General features: G+C 52.3%; 1 protein-coding gene across 2 annotated transcripts in view; it reads right to left on the reverse strand.

Moving 5' to 3' along the window:
- Positions 1-19,286, reverse strand: part of Ppard (peroxisome proliferator activated receptor delta) — a 70,423-nt gene extending 51,137 nt beyond the window's left edge. The window contains exons 1-2 of one of the 2 annotated variants that reach the window (XM_057751492.1): positions 19,145-19,286; positions 14,698-14,775 (exon numbers count right to left, since the gene is read on the reverse strand). The gene's annotated coding sequence lies outside the window, so the exon portion shown is untranslated. Of the gene's footprint in view, positions 1-14,691; positions 14,776-19,144 lie in introns of both variants that reach the window. The other variant, XM_057751491.1, reaches the window with a different exon arrangement.
- Positions 19,287-19,611: the final 325 nt, after the last annotated feature.

Here is a 19,611-nt window from a genome sequence, read left to right on the forward strand (position 1 = left end):
CTACACACCACACAGATGAACCTTGAAGATACTCTGCTAAGTGAAGCAAGCACTCAGAAAACAATGCCTGGGTGTGATGCACACTTGTGATTTCTGGGAGGCAGAGGCAGGCGTGAATGCTCACAGCCAACCTGGATGCACAGCAAGACCCGGCTCCAAAACAGGAGGACTGAACAGATGAGACTGGAGGGCGGGTCAGTCGTTGGTAGCAATGACTGCTCTTCCTGAAGACCCCAGTTCGATTCCCAGCACACACGTGAGGTGGCACACAACCGCCTGTGGGATCTGACTCCTCTGGTCTCCCGAGCACCGCACTCAGGTCCTCATACCTAGAGATTCACACCCACACCCACACCCAAATAGTTAAAAATAATAATAAAGGCAAGAAGGAAGGAGAAGGAAAATATCTCCTAATTCCATTCATGTGCAGTGCTGTGAGAGGTTTATAGGGGGTAGAATGGCAGATTCTGGAGCAGATGGGGTTGCGGGAGGGGAGATGGGAGTTAATATTTTGTGTATAGGATTTCATTTCTGATATTATGGAAGCATTCTGGAGGTGGAAGGCGGTGATGATGGCAGAAACTCAGAATATAGTTTTAAAATGATTAGGATGGCAAATTGTACGGCGCACCTATCTGCACAAGCCCACACAGGAAGGCACACGGCAGTAGAGGAGAAGGAAATGACCAGAGGGATGAGGAGGGAAAGGACATCCCAAATGTCCGTCACAAAAAAATCCTAATATTGGGACTAGATAACAAATGTGACTTACATACACGAGGGAGTGCTATACACACACGGAAATGTTACACACACGCGGGAATGTTACTTACACACATGTGGGAATGTTACACACATGTGGGAATGGCACTTACACACACATGGGAATGTTACACACATGTGGGAATGGCACTTACACACAGGCGGGAATGTCACACACACACGGGAATGTTACTTACACACATGTGGGAATGTCACTTACACACACGCGGAATGTTACTTGACCATAAGAGAGGACTGAAGTCAGGGCGGACGTGTGGCTCGGACAGTAGAGCACCTGCTTGCTTGCTCAGCAAGTACAGAGCCTGGGGTTTGCTCCCAGCACCACATAAAACAAAGCTTGGTACAGCACACCTGGAAACCCAGTACTGGAGCCAGAGGCAAGGAGATCTTAAGTTCAAGGTCATGCTTAGCCTTGTAAGGATTTTGAAACAATCCTGGGCTACAAGAGAACCTGTTTTCAAATCCAAGAGGGCTGAGGAGCGATGGGTGGGGGTGGGGAGCGATGGGTGGGGGTGGGGAGGAGTGACAGAACAGGATGGCATGGGTAAACTGAATACATCACATGGGGGAGGGCGGGGACAACAGCTCAGGGGCTAAGAGCAAATGTAAGCCAAGGACCTGAGCTCCATCTTGGAACCTACACAAAAAGTCAGGTGCCACCAGTGGGGTCCTGTAATCCCAGATCCCCAGCGAGATGAGAGGCAGACACATGAGAATGAGCTGCGAGCTTTGGGTCGGTTACCCTGGAGCACACAGTACAGTGAAGGAACAGAGACCCTGCCTCAACAAGCTGAAAGGATGGAGCCGAGCCCTGCACAGCTGCCCTCCAGCTTACATGCATGTGCTCACACTCACAAGAAATAGTGTTTCCAAAGAAGCCAGCCCTAAGTGGTCACGTGCTGTACAGTTCTCACATGAATATACAGAATAGAGACCTATGGGGGGGTAGGACCAGCGGCTGCCAGGGTGTGGAGGGAGGGAGGGAGTCTGGGGCTAACTCAGATATGTGGGTTTGTTTGGCAAGTGAGACAGACATTGTGCAATTAGATGGCAGGGTTTTATGTTATTCTAAACACTAAAATTGTTAATTCCAAATGCTAAAAAATATAAACCAAATAGGCTGGGTGTGGAGGCACTGGGGAGACAGAGAGAGCAGAGTGGGCAGAATCAGGAGTTCAAGGTCCTCGTCGGTTACAGTCAGTTGTAGGCCAGCCTGGGCTACCTGGGACCCCAAATCAAAATAAGTAAAAGACTATACTATAAAGCAGTTCACAGTGTGCCTGTAGTGGGGTGCCCCCAAGCCCAGCAAGCATGCCTGCCTGTCACCTCTGTCTGTGTGCCCTTGTCCTTCCAGCTGCCCATCTGCCCTCCTCCTTCTTCCCTTTGGCCCAGTCTTGGGCAAAACCAGATCCACCTTTTCCTGGCAGAACAACACCTACTCAGACCTGTCAGAGACCATCTGGAAGCCAAGATGCCAGCCCCCAAAGTCACCCCAGACGAGCTGCCCAATGACCAGGGCTGCGGTTACAACCATGTGTGTCAGCTGAGGACTACGGTTTCACATGGGAACTTAATTATAGCTCTGGAGTGGAGGAAGGGAGAGGACTGGTGCGGGCTTGGAGGGGAAGAACAGGAAGCCACCACGCTGGGTCTGGGGCATGTATACAAGCCCGCAGGAACACACAGCTAATCCAAACTGTGCACGGGCCACCATGGCACACAGAAAACCTGACACACCGTTTTCCTTCACTGTCCTGCTTGCTGGAGACCACATGCATCCGGCAGGCATAGCTGCTCCCCGGTAAATGTTAGCCCCAGCTTTCTCCCTGACTTGGAGTTTTTCATGGGATGGAATCTAAAGAGCTGACCATCTGCACATCTGACTACACTCAGGTGCCCGCCCACTGTCCAGGAAGGTGCCAAGAGGAGCAAAGCAGCTGCTACCAAAAAGGTGTCAGCTGCTGTCCTGGGCACTGTCAGGTGGAGAAAGTCAACGGGGATGAAGAGGAAACCTCCACAGAGGACCATGACAGAGGTGAGGCCATGGCAGGAGATCTCCCTGTCTCTGGGGTCCCTGGTCTTCAGGCCTCTTCCTGCTCAGCCTACTTACGTCAGCAAGAAGTCTCTGCAGCATCACTGCCTCAATCTGCTGCCCAGTGTCTGCTGTCTCAGCGCGAGCCAGAGACCAGGCCCTGTTCCATTGCTCTTCCTCCCCTGCGTCCCAGTCTCGGTATCAACCTTCCCATCTCATGTTCCCTTCTGAGCTCCAGTGAGTCCTCCCTCAAAGCAATGAGAGGAAACCTTCAGACCAGATGAAGTTGGCTTTTCTAGACTGGGAGGTGTCTGGGCCAGCCTGCTCTACATAGTGAGTTCCGGGACAGATACAGCTACACAGTGAGGCTTGATCTCAAATAAAATAAAATAAAATAAAATAAAAAAGCTGGGCAGTGGTAGTGCACGTCTTTAATCCCAGCACTCGAGATATAGAAGCAGGCAGATCTCTGTAGGTTTGAAGCCAGCCTGGTTTATAAAGCTAGTTCCAGGACAGCCAGGGTTACAGGATAAAACCCTGTCACGAAAAACCAAAAATAAATAAATAAAATCAAAAATAAAGAGGTGTGTGTGGAGGGGAGCCAGCCTCCTCCCTTGGGCAGCAACAGCGAGGTACAGCCTGACAGCTCATCTCAGGAACTCGGGGCCTTCCTGGGCCAGCTACCTCCCCACAGAGGGAGTTCTGAAGGAGGTTGGCCTCCAAGAATAACAACATGGCTGCCCACCTTCCGGCTGCACCCCCTAAAGCAACACTCTACCAGGGCGGCGGAAGAGGTGCCCTCTGTGCTGAGATGGGGCCTCTTCTCAGAGGTACAGTTTCTGGGGGTCACTCACTGGTTCACTGGGCTGAACTTGGAAGGAATCCACACTTTGGCCCATCACTGGTGTCTCATCTAGAGTAGACAGACTTTTGTCCCTCTCTCGTCAGGCAAAGGCAATGCAGGGGAGGCAGATCACAATGAAGCCACCCAAAAGCTTGCCAGCCCAAACTGAATGCTAACAACTGGGATCTGACAGAACGAGGAGCTGCTGAAGGAGACCAGCGAGAGCCGATGACAAGAACGGTGACGGGAGTGGATGTGCTCAGGATGCATACATACAATGAATGACAACGCCACAGTGAACCCATCATTGCACAGAACTGTCATACGCTGATAAAATATACACAAACAAAATAGCCAGGCTCACACAATCTGAGAAGACTGGAGCCGACCTGCATGACTGGAAATGGAGTATTTTCTTCCCAGTGTTTCTCCTTTTTCTTTCTCTCTTTTTATTGTTGTTATTGTTTGCTTTGAGACGGGGTTTCCATGTGTAGCCCTGGCTGTCCTGGAACTCATTCTGTAGACCAGGCTGGCCTTGAATTAGAGACCTACCTGCCCCTGTCTCCTGAGTGCTGGGACTGAAGGTGTGCGCCACACATCCAGCCCAATCCAGTGTTTTTAACCAACTACAATAAGTGAGTATAGCCGGGTGGTGGTGGCGCACGCCTTTAATCCCAGCACTCAGGAGGCAGAGGCAGGCGGATCTCTGTGAGTTCGAGACCAGCCTGGTCTACAAGAGCTAGTTCCAGGACAGGCTCCAAAACCACAGAGAAACCCTGTCTCGAAAAAAACAAAACAATAAATAAATAAACAAATAAATAAATGAGTATAATCTATATAATAAATTTTTTTTTCAGTTTTTTTGAGACAGGGTTTCTCTGTAGACCGGACTGGCCTTGAACTCACAGAGATCCGCCCGCCTCTGCCTCTTGAGTGCTGGGATTAAAGGCGTAAAATATTTTTTTAATATTTATTTATTTATTATGTATACAATATTCTGTCTGTGTGTATGCCTACAGGCCATAAGAGGGCACCAAACCCCATTATATATGGTTGTGAGCCACCATGTGGTTGCTGGGAATTGAACTCAGGATCTTTGGAAGAGCAGGCAATGCTCTTAACCTCTGAGCCATCTCTCTAGCCCCAGGCATAAAATATTTTTAAAATAAAAATGTAAAGACGTACTTGGCCTCATACCCTAAAAGCAACAGTCTCCCAAATCGCCACAGACCCAGCGACAAGTGGCATCTGATCCTCTAATGTCTGCAGTTGGTAGGCCAGTGGGCACAGTTCTCAGAGACCAACCACAGCCACTGCCAAGACTGTACCCCACTCTGGACCAGAAATGGAAACAGAAGCAGAAAACGGCCTATAAAATACGCACATGGGCCAGGTAGAGGTGGCGCCTACCTTTAATCCCACCACTCGGGAGGCAGAGACAGGCTGAGCTCCAAGCTCAAGTTGGGGACTGTGGACCCCAGACCCTGATTTCTTGTAAACAACTTGTTTTTCTCTGCTCTGAGCAGCCTGCAGCTGCTCTGAGCACGAGACCCTGATGGCAGGGGAGTGGGTTCTGATGAGCCTGCAGCTGAAAGATCCCGAGAGCTGGGGCGTGGCTATCAGTTAAGGATCCCTATGTAAGCTTCGCTGGAACACAATAAACTTGGCATTCTTGTATCAGGGATGGCCCATGTCCTTGTCTGTGTGCATGTGTTTTTAAGTCTCCAGCCCAGTTCCCAGCTCGCGTACCGTAACGTGTAGTGCAGATGTTGTTTTACATTCAAGGCTACAGAGAAACCTGGTTTCAAAACAGTCAGGTGGACTGGTGAGATGGTTCAGCAGGTAAAGGTGCCTGCCACCAAACCTAAGTATTATTCCCAGGACCCACAGAGTAAGAGAGGACCAACCCCTGAAGCTGTCCTCTGACATCCACAAGGGTGATGTGGCATGAGGCCCCTGCCCCAGTAAACAAATAAAAACGTGGAAAGTTTTAGAAGAGACAGGGAAGTCCCTAAAACAAACAGAGTGAGGACACTCGCGAGTATCCCTGACATCCCAGTTAGACCCCCGGATTTCACAAGGTGGAAGCAGAGAACTGATCCCCACAAACTGTCCTCTGACCTCACACAGTAAGCGGGGGTGGGCATGAGGGGACAAGGAAGAAGAGAACATGATAAGGTGGCTGCTGGGAAGTTGGGCTGCAGCTCTAGGGAGGGTCCCAGGATCACGACTGCTTCCGGCCTCTGCTCACAAGCCTGAGGACGTAGCGCGGCAGCCGCAGACCCTGGCTGAGGGACACTGTCAGGACAGGCAGAGACTTGAAAGCTCGAACCCCACTTCTGCCCCCCTCGTCTCAGACCTCATGTGTACAATGAGACTATCGACAGGGCTGGGGTGGCGGGTGTGGAACACGTCTGCAGGTGAGGACAGGCTCAAGGGAGACCCTGATGAAGGCAACGCCCTCCTTCTCTCCCCACATGTAAACATCTCAGCCATCTTTGCTTACCCTTACACCTGGAGTCCGGCCCCCATCCCCCACAAGGCTCACCCACAGTTTAGCTGGACAGTTATTTGTGTTTCTCTAGGGTTGCTGGAGTGGGTCCAGGGAGCCCCTGATCATTGTTCACTGGGCCTCCTCTGCCTGCTGACCTGGAATGAGACCCTGCAGGAGGCCTGCCAAAAGGCCGCGTCCGCTCACTGACCAACAAGGGGACTACTGTTCTCTGAAACCAGCACCAGGCTAGTGAGTCAAGCAGGTGATTTCCAACTGGACCAATCAGATTCACTGTCCGTGCCTCCTAAGAAACATTCAATGGCTCTGAGAATCAGTGACAGCCAGCATGTTACCATCTGTGAGTGACGCATGCATTCACAGTCACATGCGTGCACACTCACACTCCCAGGTAGAATGCAATCAAACAGCTGAGGCGTGTAAGTGGCACTGGGTGCTCGGCTCACCACCCAGCTACAGCCATCACCAACAGCTCCTGGGACTGAGAACAAGGGGACTCCTGAAGTCACCATCTAACAGCCAAGTCCACCATCATACACCATCATACACCGTGGCAGGTACCAGCCAGAGGTGGGAGGAGAAAGGTGCGGAGGTGGGGAGGGGGGAGAGGGCGCGCAGTGGGAAAGCCTCACCAAAGCCAGTCTGTCTTCCTCACTGAGCTCACAGTCAAGGCAAGGGAGCCCTTGGCCTGGATGTCCTTCTGGGAAGGACTGCGCTGTTGTGGAATAATCTTTTTGTACATTGTGAAGATGTTTTTGCCAAGGCGCCTTCTGATTGGTTTAATAAAGAACTAAATGGCCATAGTGAGGCAGGAGTATAGGTAGGACTTCCAGCACAGAGAGGACTCTGGGAGGAAGAGAAGCAGAGAAGCCAGCCAGAGACAGGAAGAACAAGATGGAAGAGTGGTAATACCATGAGCTAGAAAATAGATTAAAGTAAATGGGTTAATTTAAGTTATAAGAGCTAGTTAGAAACATGCCTAAGTTATGGCTCAGCTTTCATAATTAATAAAGTCTCCGTGTCATTATTTGGGAGCTGGCTGGCAGGACAGAAAAAGGCTGGTTACATTGCTCCCCTTGAATATTCCCAGAGAGGACCACTCCATGGAAGGGTCACACTGGGTGACACTTAGCCATCTCTGACCTGACCAGGGCTTGCTGAACAGCTCTGGGGGAGGCACTGGGGTTCCATCAAGGTGCTGGTTTCTGGGGAGATCACTAAGAGTGACCAGTGAACCCTGTCCAGGGCGGAGAGCTGGCTGCACTGCAGATCTTCAACTCCCAGAGCACACCGGGTGGACAGAGCAATGGGATCGTGGTGGGAGAAGGTGGACAGAGGCAAGCGCAAGCCACGCTCCCAGGGGAACCAGCTCAGGGAAGGCACCGCTTGTCTACCCAAGCCCTGCTCAGCCTGCCCGTCCCCCGCTCGGTCTACCCGCACCTCTCTCCGGGGGAGGGCACATACAGGAGTGAACTAAGAAATGATGGCTGGCTGAGAAGATGGCCACCACCCTTGACAGCCTGAGTTTGAGCCCCCAGCCCACATGGTGGGAGGAAAGAATCAACTCCCACAGGATATCCTCTGATCTCTATACAATCAATCAATCAATCAATCAATCAATCACTTAATCAAAACTAATTTTCTTTTTCAATTAGAGAAAATGAACTGAGTGGCCCTCACAGTGGTGGGGTCGGGTTGACAACCCTCCTCCATGCATGTAGGGTCAGACCACAGAGAACTATCTCCAGCTGACACTGTGATGGGGAATTCTAGGACTTGCTGCAAATGCTCTTAGGAATGCAGGTGGATGTCTGAGTTCAAGGCCAGCCAGGTCTACAGAGTGAGTTCCAGGACAGCCAGGGCTACACAGAGAAACTCTGACTCAAAAAAAAACAAAACAAAACAAAAAAAAAAAACAAAAAAACACTTATTGATCAATTTATTGATTATTGATGGTTTCGCTCATAAAGCCCACCTTATCCCTCCTTCCCCAGTACTCCCACCCAGAGGAGACCACCCAGGGTCTTGCCAAGTGAGCCATGTTAGCCACCCTGCTACTGAAGGTTCTGTTTTCTGATAAGAATCAATCTGGGGTCATTACCAGAAAATATGAAGTCAGGGACAGGCAGGAAGATTTAATACATGTAGGCAATTTGTACTCTGGCCCCCAGTTGACAGTGGAGGTTACTATAAAAATGGCCAGGGAAATAGAGGTGGGGTCACCATGCAGGGGGAGGGTGGCTTTTCAGCTTGACCACCTTTGACCTGTGGGATCTGAGTCTCAGATGCCCAAGGACCAGAGGCAGGAAGGAGACTACTACAGGGCTGGGTGGGAGGCTCCACTTCTGGAGACAGGGAGGAAAGCCCAGCATGAAAGTGGGGATGGGGAGAGGGAGCGCACAGTTGTTCAAGGGGACCCAGGATATAGTCACACACACCCTGGCTACCAGGCTCAGGGAAAACAGCTGTTCAGCCAGGAGGGAAGGACCAGGGGCTGAGACAGTATCTTAGGTGGGCATCTGGGGAAGAGTGGAAAAAGAGGGCCTTCCTTGGGCTTAGTCTCCTCATAGGCCTCTAGCTGAGGGAGGTGAAGACCCCGGAAACCCAGGCCTGCCTGCTTTGAGCTGAGACCCCACTCCAGGCGCACCCCCACACCAGTGCTGACCTGGGAAGGGAAGGCTACTGCCAGGTGTGTCTACCAGGTGACACTCCTGGGTACAAAGCAGCAGATGTTCTACAAAGAAGGAAGGAGGCGGGAAAATAATACTCATCTCTGGAGATCTGGGGGTCAGGAGGCCAAAACCAGTTTCCTTGGACCAGAATCAGAGTGCTGGCAGCGCCACACTTCCCCGAAGGTCCTCGGAGAGCCCTTTCCACTGCCTTTCCCAGACACAACTGCATTCCCCACATTTTCTGGCCTCATCTTCTGCCTTCAAAGCCAGAAGTATAGCGTCTGGCACAGAGGCCACACGCCTGTTCCGGTGGATGGGGAACCCGTCAGGAATTGCAGAATAATCACTCCAGCTCAAGAGCCCTAGCTTAAGCCTTTATCCCAGCACTGGGAAGGCAGAGGCAGGCGGATCTCTGAGTCTGAGGCCAGCCTGGTCTACAGAGTGAATTATAGGACAGCTAGGGCTACACAGAGAAACCCTGTCTCAAAAGACCAAAAAAACAAAACAAACGAAAGAGTCCTAGCTTAGTCACACCTGCAAACTCCGCGAGGTCGCCACACAGCAGCGACAGGTTCAGGGGTTCACAGAGTCAGAAGGAACACAGGTCCTGTCCAGACTGGGAGTCTGGTTGCAGACGGTTTCTTCCTTTGGCTCCACCTGCTCACTGTTTATGTGGGTGGGGGGAGGGAGAGCTGTGTGAGCCTTAACATTTAGGCTTTGGGGGGCTTCTCTGGAAGTGAGGGGGTTTTCTCCAAGTTCCCCAGGAGTTCCTGAGGATTCACTGCAGAATGTGTGCTGACATCAAGGGGCTCTCCCCACTGTCCTCAGGGCTTTTACCAGATAGTGAGCTGTCAGATTGTCCTGGGCCAGTCAACCCGTCGACCAGGGTAATGGGCGCTTTCTCTCAGCAGCACCATTGCCTGAGCAGAGGGCTTAGATGGGCCACGATGGCCAGAGTGCCCAGATCCTTGGCCATAAAGGCACCAGAGTTGGTCAGTGCAGGGCAATGTGCACAGCAAATGTCACCAGCTGTCTCAGGAATGTGGCTTCTGCAGACACTAAACAGTTTGGAAAAGCACAGAAACGTGTGGCCAGGGAGATGGCTGTGCCTTAGGCGCTGACCCTCTGCTGCGTGGCTATCCCTGAGGCACGCAACTCTTCATAAACCACTTCCCAGCTTCCCAAAGCCGCCCAGTACCTGCTGAGGTGACAAGGGTCGGCTTCCCACACAAGGACTGTCTGCTCTCCTTACCTAGTGTGTCCAGCCGGTCAGAGACACTGGTCAGGCTGACTGTGGCCCTAAAGGCACACTTGGCGATGTCTGGAGACCTTCTTGGGTTTCCATAGCTGGAGAGGGGCAGTGCTACTGACCCTGGTAGACAAGAGGCATGTATTGCTTACCCTGTCCCCCAGGAGAGAGGGCCACAAACTCCCCCAATACACCCAGAAGGCTGAGGAACGAGCTTCAAGAATATTGAAGCAGAGGCAGAGGGGAAAAATTAATCACAAGCTCAAAAATGCTTTAGGCATTTAGGGAAACTGAGGAAAAGCAAACCTCACTTATTTGGAAATGGAGATGAGTGGTGTTCTGAGTTCCAGAAAATTCCAGCGCAGTGTTTGTGAGGTGAGAGAGGCCTAGTCAGCTACGGTGTCAGCTGGGAAGTGGGCTGGCCTGCGCAGCTGCTGAGAGGAGGCCAAGTTCTCTGAGCCTCAAAGGTCATGGACTCCTGGACACGGGAAGTGCCGAGGTTGTGCCAAGGATCATACAGGAAAGCCATAAGAGTCTCATACGGGACACCCACAGCCAGGAGCTCCCTGATGCTGTGCCCTCCAAGGACAGCAGCTTCCAGAGTTGCATCCAGATGAGCTGTGAAGAACTCAGTAATGATGCCAAGAGAGCTGTTGAGGACGGCTGGCTGGGCTGACGCAAGGTACGCAAGATGGGATAAGGAAGCAAGAAAGGGGCACTGTTGTATGCTGCCCTGTCCCCAAGGCCATGTGACAAGTAGTGAAGACAGTTCCAAAGGTCACTCCTGAACGGGGGGGAGGAGATGCCTCAACACTCAGAGCCCAGTTACAGAAGAGGACACTCTGGGGTTTGTGGTTCCTCCCCATCCTCCCCGAGAAGCTGGAAAGGCTAAGGACAGTAAACTGAAAATCGTGGTTAACAGGGCAGCTAAGGGTGGCTCTCCGTCAGCCTGCACCAAATCCACACGCCTCTTCAAAGGACAAGCTTGGAACAGGGCTGCTGACTGGGGGGGTGGGGAATAAACCCAGGAGAGCCTGTCCTTTTCAGTCCCTGCTTCAGGCTGCTTCCTGACCTTTGACCCTTGCTGTCACTCCCCAACATGGCCTCACTCTCGTCTCTTCAAACTCTTCTTCCTTTTGTTTTTTTGAGGCTTGGTCCCACAAAGCCCAGGTCAGCCTCAAATTTCCTGACATGATCCTCCTGCCTCCACCCCCCGCCCCCATGTACTTGGGTCACATGTCTGGGTCACAGACCTGTGCTATACAGGACTGTCTTCCAGCCCATACTGCTGCCATCTTCAGGAGTTTGCCAGGGCCAGCTTGCCAAGGATCATCACGGCTGGGTTTGCAGACTGTCGAGGGGAGGGTCACGGGACCCTCACCTGAGTACCCAGACACCCCTCCCAGGCATATGTATGCAAGTCTGCCCTGAGTGCCCCATCTCAAGGTCTCTGGGAACAGTGAGAGGATGCAGATGGTGAAGGACCGGGAGAGGGGACAGCCACGGAGCAGCCATCATCCACACTGGGTGCAGACCTATTGTGCTTGCTTTAAGGTCACCCATGCTCAGCAGGTAAAGCCTAATAAACTCACTGCTTCCTAGAGTGAAGCTGGTGGACTCTCACAATGGTTTGTCACCAGGACCATAGTGGGAGTGTCCCAGTCTCTCAAGGAAACTTTAGCAACACTTGGCTACTGTTCCTGCTTTTTAAGAATATTTTTTAAGATTCATTTATTTCATGACTATGAGTGTTATGTTTTGCTATGTCTGTGTAGTGCTTCCATGTCTGGTACACTAAAAGGTTAGACACCGGATTCCCCTGGAACTGGAGTTATGGACAGTTACAAACAGTTGTGAGCTACCATGTGGGTCCTGGGATCAAACCCAGGAAGAACAAATGTTCTTAACCACTGAACTACCTCCAGCCCCTATCCCTGCCTTTAAGGGTCCGAAACTTAAGTACACTTGAAACAATTAACAAATGGTGCTAACAATTATTCTGTCTGCCTGGCTTTTCAGTTCTTTAGTAAAATGCTTAGCTTTATATGTGTCTTAGCCTTGAGAATAAAGCTTAAATTTGCTGCCTTTTAACATGTATAGACCCTTTTATTATTTCTCCCATGCATCAATAACCCTGAGTGGGGCTGGAGATCCCCTCTTGCGCTCTGGGCACTTATATGACTGGTGTGTAGATCAAAGCCAGTGCAGTCGCTGCACCCACAGGGACGAAGATCAAAGCGGGGAAGAACTCCCTCCCCCACCGAGACCCCTGTACTGTCCTCCCAGCCCCACCTCCATCCCTCCTCCCCGGTCGCCTTGTGCAGTATTAGGGCTCCGTCTCCAGAACTGCCCAAGCTGGACACAAACACCTTCCCTTGTGACTCAACACCCTCGACGAACCTAGCAGTGAATTCCTAACAGGTTTGCTCCAGAGTGGAGACAGTGAGAAAGTACTTTCCTTCTGGAAGTGACCTCCCCACAGCAGTGGCTGAGCTCAAGAACACCTCTCCCTCTCCACGTCTCTCCAAGACACATCTTGGTGTCATCCTCCCTTTGGTCTGAATTGGTCCTGTGCCCAAAAGATCAGAGAAGATGATGCCTTGTCTTCTAAGAAGACCAAGCATCTCTTCAGTACTCTCAATCTGGGCTACCTGTGCTCAGAACTCAGTTGTCATGCTAGGAGCAGCTGTTGTCCTCTGACTTCCACATACACACACGGTGAGCATGTGCACACAAGCACACAGTCAATAAACAAACAAACAAACGTAATTTTAAAAAATTAAGTTGGGCGATGGTGGCACATGCCTTTAATCCCGGCACTCAGGAGGCAGAGGCAGGAGGATCTCTGTGAGTTCAAGGCCAACCTCATCTCTAGAGTGAGTGGCAGGACAGGCTACAAAGCTACAAAGAGAAGCCCTGTCTCTAAAAACAAACAAGCAAAAAAAAAAAAAAAAAAAAAAACCTTAAAGATGGCTGGATGTTGGGTTTCACACCTTTAATTCTAGCGCCCTAGAAGCAGAAGCAGGAAGATCACTGTGAGTTTGGGGCCAGTCAGGTCTACATAGGGTCAAGAAAGAGGTGTGTGGGAGGATGCTGAGGACAGAAGTTTCAAAACTACTACTTTGCATGGGGACTTCAAAGCCCAGCTGCCTGTCTGGCCCTTGGGATGCCGTCTAAAGATAAATCCACTGACAGTCACACTCTGGGTACCTGCCAGTTCCCTAAAATCTGAAAACTTAGCCTAGGCATGTCTTCTCCCCTCGGCCAGGCTCCTCGCGCCTGGAAGAGGGGTGGCAACCGAGGACTATGTCTAAATCACCTTCCCCTTCAGAGCACCTGGGCCAAGGAAGCGGCAAGAAGGCTTAAGAGGCAACAGCCGCAGACCCTTAAGATTTACACGGAAAATGAGATGCAGCTCAAACTTAGCCTCCGTGGGAGGAGATGAAGGCTGCAGCTGAACTACAGACATTGTTGCTACACACGTGACAGAAACCAGCGTAGCTCAGCAGCTCTCTCAGCCTGGAGGACTTCCTCCTTATCCCATTTGGGACCTTCAGAAGCCTCTGCCCCGTTCTTCCTCCTCCCTCACGTGCCCTTCAGAGCAAAGGGGCTGGATGTGGGTCTGAGAACTGCAGGGGCTCTTGCCCCAGACCTTCCAGAAGGATCCACAAACAAGCTGATCCCTATGACAGACAGACAGACAGACAGACAGACAGACAGACAGACCCAGGCTGATCACCAGCCTTGGCAACAGGAAAATCCGCCAGGTGTAGAAGGCAGAGAAAGGGAAGTGGAGCCCACAAACAGCTCCTGGCCCTGCTGTACATCAGAGATTAAAACAGGGCCAGATTTCCCCAGCCCCCAGCAGGGACCCGCCATAACTCAGCCTGCCAAACAGTCAAGACAATGACCATCAAACTCCCTGGTGTGCCCCTTCTGAGAGTTTCTGGAACCTGCCAGGCATCCTGAGAACAGAGAAACAGCACGAGAAGCCCAGAGCATTGTCGGGATCTGCTGAGGGCTCAGACACCCAGCAGAGAAGGAAGAGCCCTGTTTCTGCCCCACAGACGTGGGGGCAGGGGTAAAGCATCCTTATCATGCCCCCCGCCCCACCCCAGCGAATGTGATGGCGTGCGTCTCCACTTCCAGCACTTAGGAAGGAGAAGCAAGGAGACCTGGAGTTCCAGACCAGCCTGGGTACATGTCCAGGCTCTGTCTCCAAAACAACAAACAGCGACTCATCTATGGCATAAACGGAAGAAAATGATGAGGGGCATCTTGGGGACCTGTGGCGTACCCACGTGGCAGAGAAGCAAGAGTGTTCATTTAGTCACTCAGCAAACACTGACCGCCCTCTGTAGCAGGTGGTCCTTCAGACACAAGAAGAGCAAGGGTAAATCCCTATTCTTATGGAGTTTATTTTTCAGTGGGTACAACGGCGAGACTCCCCACACTCCTAAAGACCTCCATATGCCGCACACACCCTAACGAGCGCCCACTGGAGTTCAGTGATGGTGCAGATGCTATGAGAGGGGACTCGGCCTGCGGTGGAGCCTGAGGCCGTCAGCCAGATGCCCTAGTCAGTGCAGAGGGCTTTACCTTTACCGTGGGTTCGTCTTCATCTGTCGGTGAGCAGGAGCCACTGAGTGAGTGTCACGTGCATGCCCACACCGCTGCGCAGCACTGCAAGACAGAAAGGAACCAAGGTCCATACCTCAGTGGTGCCAGGGTCCAAAAAAAGTACTAGGAAGTTTTAACACAATAGTGGGACTCAAAAACCAGTGGTCCCATGTGACTTCACACACACACACCACACATACACACACCCGAAGAGACTGTCGAGCTCAGCTTGAGTCAGCAAATATTTCCCAATCCTGGATGGAGTCTGCACTTACAAGCAAGTGGACACCGGCTCTGCTGAGCTTACCTGGGTGGGGCGGAAGGAGCTGGCAAGGTAGGGAGGAGATGCCCAACACCCCATTTGCTCATAAAAGGAGAGGCCCTGAGTCACACTAGATTCCTTAGGGGAACATGCAGAGAGACCAGAGTCACACCCCAAGTTCTGAAGGCTGTGGGAGAAGACCCACACGCCTAAAACCAGATGCTGAAGGCCCGTTTCCCTGCCAGGCTCCAGCTAGGGACACCCTGGAATCCTACCGCTATGGCAAGCCACACCTCCCCGGCTCTAACACAGCACACAAGCATGCTCAGCGACATGAAACCATCTCCAAGAAACAGTCACAGGGCAATCTGGGACGGCATGGCACAGACAAGGGCACTGGGCACAGGGCTTCAGACATAAAACAAGTCAGAGTCTGGCGAGACAGACAAGTCTGTGTGAGTGCTGGGTAGGCGGGAAGGCTCCCAATGTGGACAGTACCAGGGAACTAGTCCTGGCATTGCCGGGTCCCCCAGCGGACAAACACCCCCCAACCATGCAGAGAGCAGCACCCTGGGAAGGTGGGCCTCAGGACAGGACTCAGCTGAAGCTGATGGAAACCACGGGTCTCATTGTACCAGGACATGCCAGGCTGAAGTCCTGGGACAGTTTGCACAACAGTCGGGCAGCTGTGTTCTGTCCAAAATAGAGGCCTACCAGCTTCCCAGGCTAGTCTCCACACTGACTATCCTACCAGGCCTTTGGGGAAGAGAGTAAGGGACCATAGGCGGGGCTGGGAGGAGGGCTATGGGCTGCTTTTCCTGGGTGGTTTAGGTATATACCAGAGCACAGCAGAGAAAAGGCAAGACGAAAAGTTCCCAAACAGAATGGGGGACAGTCCAATAAACTATGGAGGTGACAGGTGGTGCCACTGGCAACAGCTCATCCACCTGCACCTTGAAAATAGGCACTGACCCACAATCTGCAAAAAAATTACCAAATGGAAAGCAACTATTTCCTTGAAGGCCACAGAATGGACGCACCCCCAGGAGGCTGTCCGGCCAACGCAGCTAGGGCTTACAAGGCTCTGCCAGGACGGGCCCTGCTCTGTGCTCAAGACTCCCAGGGAGGGGAGGGAAATGGGAAACGGGGAGCAGGTGGAAATCTTAATTAAAAAAGAATAAAAAAAAAAAAAAAAAAAAGACTCCCAGGGAAGCCGGGCAGTGGTGGCGCACGCCTTTAATCCCAGCACTTGGGAGGCAGAGGCAGGCGGATCTCTGGGAGTTCGAGGCCAGCCTGGTCTACAAGAGCTAGTTCCAGGACCGGAACCAAAGCTACAGAGAAACCCTGTCTCGAAAAACCAAAAAAAAAAAAAAAAAAAAAAAAAAAAAAGACTCCCAGGGAGACCTCAGCACAGAACACGGTCACTGTCGGTTAAGCAAAGACAGGACAGCGGCAGACTTCTCAAGAGTGCTAGGTGGGGGCCTCGAGAGATGGTTAAGAGGTTAAGAGCACTTGTTACTTTTTCAGAAGACCCAGGTTCAATTCCCAGAACCCACAGAGTGGTTCACAACCATCTGTAACTCCAGTTCCAGCAGATCCAACGCCCTCTTCTGACCTCTGAGGACCCATAGCACCAAGTACATAAGTGGTGCACACAACATGCACCAAGAGAGTGTCGGGCAGAGTCTCTGGGCAGCCAGAGACTGGACTAATCATAGCCAGGCACTCAACTGCACCCCTCAAAAATGACCGAGGTTGGGGCGGGGTGTATCCCAGTAATACCAGCTCTCAAAACAGAAGCAGAAGACTGCTACCAGGTAGGAGGCTAACGTAAAGCCTGGTGACCTGAGTTCAATACCTGGGACCCATAAAACAGAGAAAAAGAGATTCCCAGAATTGGTCCCACACACTCACACAAAATAAACAAATATAAATAAATGTAAAAGATAGTTTTAAAAAAACCTTGGAGGATGTTTTTCATAGGAAGAGAAGATTTCTTCTAACCCACTCTCTACTTGCCTGAATCCATCGCTGCACAGAGGAGGCTTGGGTACCAGCAGAGAGGAGACTGGCTCAACCACAAGCCACACACAACTGTACTGCTTTCATGGAAAAGGGTCAGTGTACACCAAGGTTACAAAACTGTAAGGGCTGGTTGAGCTGGTTCAGTTGGTTGCCTGTTCTGTAACCAATTCTGGCTCAAAGACAGGGAGCACGATCCTCAAGAGAGGGAGACCAGAGACCTGGTACCAGCGTAACCATGGGTCCCCACTTCTAAGACGAGAGTGGGTCACACTTTCAGAGTCTGCCGAGATCAGGTGGAGTAAAAACAGGTATACATTCTTTCCTGAGGATGTCTCCAGGGGTCCAGGGCCTAATGAAGGGGCCCAAGCCCAGACACATCGGAGACCACGATTCATGTGCTGGAGGCAAGCACTCAAGTTCCTCACATGGCCTCACTGGCGCAAGCCCACAGCCTGCCCAGGCAGATACCAAGGCAATACCCCCGACCACACCTGGGCGGCAAAAGGAACGACATCGGCTGCCTCTCCCAGCCACAGGAAGTGGAGCTGTCCAGGAAAAGGAAGAAAAGGCACTAAGAGACCATGTCCAGTGACCAATATGTAAGGCACATTCCGTCAGTGAAAGACAGAGAACAGAAATTCAGTGTGGCCTTTACCCAAGACATCAAGACAAAAGGGTACAGATGCCCAACAGCCCCAGGGCTAGCTAGCTGGCCCATAATCCACTTAAAAACGCAAACAGGGAGGGGGAAAACGTATTCTGGGGCTGGTGAAGTGGCTCAGCAGCAGGTAAAGGTGCTTGCCACCAAGCCTTGCTGTCCTGAGTCTATTTCCAGGGCCCACACGATAGAATGAGACAACAAACTCCCAACTCCGGTAACTGTCCTCTGACCTACACACACCTACCTATGCCCCACCCCACACAAATAAATAAGTGTAACTTTTTTTTTTTTTCTTTTTCAAGACAGGGTTTCTCTGTGGTTTTGGAGCCTGTCCTGGACCTAGCACTTGTAGACCAGGCTGGTTTCGAACTCACAGAGATCCGCCTGCCTCTGCCTCCCGAGTGCTGGGATTAAAGGCGTGCGCCACCACCGCCCGGCTAATAAGTGTAACTTTTAAACCAAAAAGGCTTCCAAGAACCAGTACAGGGAAGAAAATCCAAGTTGAAGACCACAGGCATCCTCAGCTTCTCTTAGCTCTCTGGGATAGGGCAGTGCGTGGAAAGGAGGAGCGAGGGCAGACATAGCTTGAAGTGTCATGGTTTAAATGGGTTCCATAATATCCCAAATGAATCCTATTTCCTGGAAGGGGAAAAGAGTTATATGAGGCCTCCGGCTACCGCTGGCGCACACCCAACTCCGAGCCGGCTCTCCCCAAGGGTTCCTGGAAGTCAACAGACCCATAAAGGGGAAGTATTGTAAAGCTGAGATTAGAAGGGCCTAACAACTGGACATCCCTCCCACCCGAACAAACCTGGTCAAGAATGGTCAACACCCCATTCTACCGTCCTCCCAGCTCAACCGAATGTAAAACAGAAGCCTATCGTGTACCTCTGGGTTCTAGCCGTAGCAGAGGCAAAGAACGCGGTCGGGTGACAAGAGGTGAAAAGTACAGGGCTGCTACCAAGGAAATCAGAGCCGGGCAAAAGCAGGGCCTCTGCCGGTAGCCAAGATAAAAGAGGTTTGGACAAACCGGACGGGCTCACAACATCCTCGGGAAGATGGGGAGGGATCAGACAACTGGAGAAACAGGGGACGCAGATGGAGAGAGAGAGAGCAATGACCGACAGGGCAAGGATGGGAGGCTGTCGAGGGAGGCAGGAGGATCTCCAAAGAGGGCTGAGTAGCGGGGCACCAGAGAGGCACTCGGCAAGAGGTCAGAGGGGAGGTGGAGATGAGGTTCTCCGGGAATCGGGAGGAGATGAAGCCACGGGGCCCCAGAGTGGGTCAGGGTGGGTGGGAGGAGGCAGGGACGCCGGCTTGGAGTGGCCACCGAGGTCTCCGTCCTGAGGACCCCGGCGGTGACGCCTCTAGAGCACAGGCCGAGAGAGAAGAGCCGCAAGCCCCGCGGAACGAAGCCTCCGGAGCTCCGACCCCACCGTCCACCTCGGCCCGGGCCACGCTGACCTCTCCCGACCCGCACGGACCTGTCCCGGTCGCCTCCCGCGCTGCCGCCGCAGCCGTCCCGCAAGCTCCGCAGAATCCCTCAGCTCCTGCCAAAACTTTTCCCATTAATCCCCAGCTCCGCCGCGGCCTGCGGCGTCACACGCTTCGAGCCCAGGCCCCGCCCCCGGCCCGCTGACGTCACCGCGCCGCTCGCTCCCGCCCCCGCCAGGCACTCGTCACGCCCTCTTCCCCAGGGCAGCAACCAATCGCCGCGAGGCTGGAGTCATCACTCCGCCCACCGCACTGCTGGCGCGTCTGCAGCGCCCTCTGGAGTCAGATGTGGGAGCAGCGGCTGAGGAAGGCGCTGGGGAGAAGGTAGGGCTGGTAAAACGAGTCCAGCAAGTCTCACAGAAGGAAATTTAAAGAGAGGAAAGAAGGTGGAGGTCACCTAGTACAACCTCCTCGCTCTTCCTGAGAAGAAAGTAGGCACAGACTTGTGTGGCTTGAG

This window comes from Chionomys nivalis, chromosome 19 (assembly GCF_950005125.1).
Source record: "Chionomys nivalis chromosome 19, mChiNiv1.1, whole genome shotgun sequence".
In the NCBI taxonomy this organism is placed as follows: domain Eukaryota; kingdom Metazoa; phylum Chordata; class Mammalia; order Rodentia; family Cricetidae; genus Chionomys; species Chionomys nivalis.